Here is a 5,293-nt window from a genome sequence, read left to right on the forward strand (position 1 = left end):
TTTTTTAGATGTCCAAGTAAACAAAAATAGAATCTCTTTACCACATCTGTTTACCTTTAAGAAAACATTTACTAGCTTTTACACTCACTTAACAGTTTAGTACCACTCTCAATAAAAGTTCTCCAGTGGTAGTCTATTTAGTTCTGGTTTTAGATTTCAGATAGCCAATGTCTCATTAATTCGTAATAAAATAGTCATTTTCTGCAGTTCCAATAATTTGAAACTGTTCAATAGTTACGAGGTTGTTACTACGAGCTAGCACGTGATGAATGCTTCCACAAACCTCCGTAAACTACGTTCTTTTATTCTCTCAGCCAGTCTTCTTGTAGTAGATCCTATATATACTCTAGAACACCCGGAGCGTTTATAGATTCATACTTCGTGTGTTTTTTGTAACTTGGTAATTGTTCAAGCTAAATAAAAGGTGTGTTTTAAACTTTGTTTCAGCATCCAAGTATAGATACGTGTACGTAATCAAATTACGTGACCCTAACGAAAGGCATGACATCATAAGGGGGTATGTTTGATGTCGGAAGCTCCAGTAGTCGTACCTTGCTTATAATAGATATTATAGCTATCTGACTGATAAGGGGTGGTCCAAAAGAATAGTATCAAAACCGCAGATTATTGAAGTTTTTAAATTTGCTGAGTATTTAGAGCCAGTGGTTCACAAATAAAATCTTTAAGTTCCTTTAAATCGGAGATGGAAAAATACTATAGCAAATATATCAACAAAAGCCAGAAGATATCGAGAAATAGCTCTAAGAAAAACTACAGAAAGGTTATGCCTAAAGCTCGGTCACTCTTAGTACCAAAAAAAAACAAACAATGAGACAAGTGCAAAAATTTTTTATATAAAAATTAGGAAGTAGGAATGGTAGCACCAGAAAGTAAGGAAACAAGGTAGGAATTACATTACAACACTTGGTGGTTTTTGACATAATGCAACCTCTAAGTGGATGTGGCCGTCGTTCCACCCATTCCTACTTTTGTGTTTTACTTTGAAATTTTTATAGGTCATTGAGTGTTGGAAGAGTATTTGATGATTAGAAGTTGGCTAATGTTAGTCCAATATTTAAAGGAGGTGATAAACATTGTCCAAGCATTTATAGGCCAGTTAGTCTTACATCAGTAGTTGGAAAGGTTTTGGAGATTGTTATTGAAGATGCTATTACAGAGTCACTTAAAGCAGTTTGATATAGTGTCAAAGAGCCAGAATGGTTTAACTAAGGAAATGTCTTGTTTAACAATCTTCTGACATTCTTTGAGGATGTTACTGCAAGAGTTGATGAAGGAAATAATGTATATTTGGTTTACCTCAATTTCAGAAAGCGTTTGGTAAGGTGCCTCAAAAAAGACTTGTTACAAAAATTAAATCTGTGGGTGTAGGGAAATGTTATAAAATTGGATAGAAAATTGACTGGAGAGTAGAAAGCAGTTAGTAATAAATGGAGTTAGATCTGACTGGATCACAGTTACAAGTGGTGTACCTCAGTGCTCTTTGCTGGATCCTCTGCTGTTTGGGATTTATATTAATGATACTGACTGTGGAATGACTAACAAAATTTTGAAGTTTGCAGATGACATTAAGATTTTTGGGGGGAGGCTAACTGTATCAAAGGTGTTGCTGACTTACAGGGAGATTTAGATCATTTGATGCATTGGGCCAATACATACCAGATGATGTTTGATTATACAAAATGTAAGATGATGCATGTAGGTTTTTACAATTCATATTATTGTTACAATTTAAATGGGAATACTTTAAATACTGTGGTTGAAGAAAAGGAACTTGGGGTTGTGATTGAAAAATCACGTTAAGTCATCTAAACAGTGTGTTGTAGCTAGCAACGAGGATAATAGGATTTTGGATAGCATCTATAGAAATATTGAATATAAGACAAGGGATATTATTGTTCCTAATCTTATTTCTATTCTTGTAGTAATGTTCTCTGCGATAGGACAAAGATTTTTGAAGGCTATCAACATAAGATTTTCTCCTTTTCTCTCATTTTGTTTCCTTGAAAGACATATTTTAAAAATCGCACTGTTTCAAGTACGACTATAGATGTTAATAGGTCAAACTTAGTTTGGAAACAATCAAAGGTAAATCATGCAACTTGTAAATCATTATCGTTTACAGTCCAGAACGCTCGAGCAAAGCCGTGTCAGACTTCATCCTCACACAGGAGACTTGCGTCTTAAACACTAATTGCAATACAGAACTCACAAGTGAGATGTATAGAACTGACAACTTTGCTTTCAGAGGTTAGATAATAGTTAGAATCTCGATCGAGAGAATCTACGTAGTACACGTTTTTTCACCTAGCTGATCGCGTGCGCATAAGCAATCCTGCACGTGATATGTACGTGGGGTTGTTACTTGGCAACTCACAGAGTGTGCTCGTAATCATAGGATATGCCTACTAGCGTATTATTAGCTCGTTAGTAGTGTTGCAAAATGATTATTGTTATTACCAAGGTAATAAGTAAAACTAAGAAAAACGCTTTTAGCCAAGGTAGCGTAATTTAATCATGGGTATTTAGATTTGCATAAGGTGAAGGCAGGAAAGAGACCTATGCCCTTCCAACAACGTTACGCAGTCAGTCAGTCAGATTGACAAGTTTTTGGTTTTTTGAAATTTTTGCTTTTACTCTACCGACTTTCTCAAGTGCTTTGGTGTCTTGTTACTACTCAACAGTGAATGTAAAGTACTTTTAAGTTTTATTTACATGTCGTTTGTAGTTTGTTTGAGATTTTAATTTGTATTGCACAGCTGGCCCATTCCTATTATAAGTAGTACCGTACTTATGTTTAGTAAATAGCGATTCCACATCAAAACTAGTAATTACCATATCATGATCAAAATTTAATTCTCTGATCTCAAAAACTAAAACTGTCTTTCAGAGTTCATTCATTACATATAAATTCCTTTAAACTATGGCGTAAATTATTTACCATTTTATAATTACAACGTTCTATATTAGATATGATAGGTTTCGTGGGCCAATTTAGTTTAAGCATTTTTGATAATCCGTGTGAAATAGCAACAGAAGAATCGCATTTTTTGTTTTAATGGAAATATTCGTATATGATCAAATAGATGGAATTAGCATGCGGCTATTTCAAGCCAGAAAATGATAATGTGCTTCATCAGAAGAATGTAGACTATGTAGAAAACGTTAGATAGCATAAGCAGTTGCAATATAATTATATAAGTATAATTGTTTTCACAACAAAAATAGCATAATCAATGAGCACGTCAAGAAAGCTTCCACCCCTAAAGAAGGGGTGTATAGTGTACCAAAAAAAAAGTTCATATAACACTACCATTCACCTGTAAACACGCCTTGAAAATAAGGAAACAGTTAAAGACCTTAATGTGCAACGTTTATCTGCAAGTAGAACTTCGAGTCATCCTTAAATCCATCTTCAGAATAAGGAACTATTTTATACTTAAAAGATAAAATAGATAAACCAAACCGCTCGAATGTCATCTTCGGGTGTTCTAGAGTATATATATATATATATATAGGATCTAATATAAGAAGATTGGCTGAGAGATTAAAAGAACGGAGGTTTGTGGAAGTATCAAACACGTGCTAGCTCGTAGTGACAATCTCGTAACTATTGAATAGTTTCAAATTATTGGGCCCCCCAGTAAGTCTGCGGACTTACAACGTTAGAAACCGGGTTTTGATACCCGTGGCGGGCAGAGCACAGATAGCCCATTGTGTAGCTTTGTGCTTAATTACAAACAAACAACAAAGTATGCAGCAGCGACGGTCCACCAGAGTTTTGGATCTTTACAGTGGAAGAGGGTCATAGAAGTTCATGACCCAAACTCCATTAATTCATAATTGTTAATTAACATGTTTTCGATCTTGTCGTGTGTGTAAATTGTCACTCTAAAAGGTAATCTAAGTCTACATTTAGAATTCAAGACTTGTTTAAAACCAAAAATATAATATCCAGCCCTACTTGCGAGTGGGTTGCTTATAAATACACTTTTGATAGCTATAAAACTACGCCTCGTCTACAATTATGAGCATAGGAATTTCAGCTAGAAGCAGATAAAAGCTAACTAAACCACTTCAGTCTTGTATTCAATTACACAGTTACAAAAACCACCCCGAAGTTCTTGAAAACTTTGACTCTGGAACCATTTTCGTTTATCATACCACAATAAATAATAACATCAATTCACCCCTCTTGTAATTAATCATTTACATTGCTTTTATTATTATTTGTTTTAATATGCAATGGTTTATAACTTTTCTTTATGTTTTACCTTATCAACATTATTAAACGTATGTGAACTGCACGTTTTATCATAAATTCCTTTATGTTATCACCATTTTAAGTCCGTGCTTGCTATTAAAAAAAAACAAAAAACATCTTGCTTAATAGTTGACGTTTTTTTGTAATTCGAATGTTGTGAATTATCTTTTTGAGGTTTTTGGCACTGATGATGAAATGCGGAACAATTCTGAAACGTCCGTAATTAAAGATATTTTTGGTATAACCCTTGTTTCTAACATTTATTATAAAACTTCGTTTTCCACCTGATGAATCAGTTCCAAATGGATCTATATGGTATTCTATAGTGGATATAAAGGGTGGACCAAAATAGTAACTAAAATAAACAATTACAATTATCTTATTGATTATGACTATTCAAGGTGTTAAACTTAGTGGCCACAAGGATTGATGCAGGTTTAGTGGTGGGAGGGAGATATTTGGCTCAAGTTCTACTCATTAGGATCACATTCCATCTGAATGTACCGTTAACTTGTTTATGTGTAAACCCATCGATATTGATTCCTGCACATAATGAGGGGATTGATAACCCAGGGAAAGTCCTGCCTTAACAGTTTACCTTCTCTGGGGATTGATCTCCCAGGGAAAGTCCTGCCTTTACAGTTTACCTTCTCTGGGGATTGATAACCCAGGGAAAGTCCTGCCTTTACAGTTTACCTTCTCTGGGGATTGATAACCCAGGGAAAGTCCTGCCTTTACAGTTTACCTTCTCTGGGGATTGATCTCCCAGGGAAAGTCCTGCATTTACAGTTTACCTTCTCTGAATTCAAACATCCACCCGTTCGTCGCGTGTGGTGACCAGTCCTGCCTTTACAGTTTACCTTCTCTGGGGATTGATCTCCCAGGGAAAGTCCTGCCTTTACAGTTTACCTTCTCTGGATTCAAACATCCATACGTTCGTCGCGTATGGTGACCAGTCCTGCCTTTACAGTTTACCTTCTCTGGGGATTGATAACCCAGGGAAAGTCCTGC

This window comes from Limulus polyphemus, unplaced genomic scaffold (genome assembly GCF_000517525.1).
Source record: "Limulus polyphemus unplaced genomic scaffold, Limulus_polyphemus-2.1.2 Scaffold1512, whole genome shotgun sequence".
NCBI classification, from domain to species: Eukaryota; Metazoa; Arthropoda; class Merostomata; order Xiphosura; family Limulidae; genus Limulus; species Limulus polyphemus.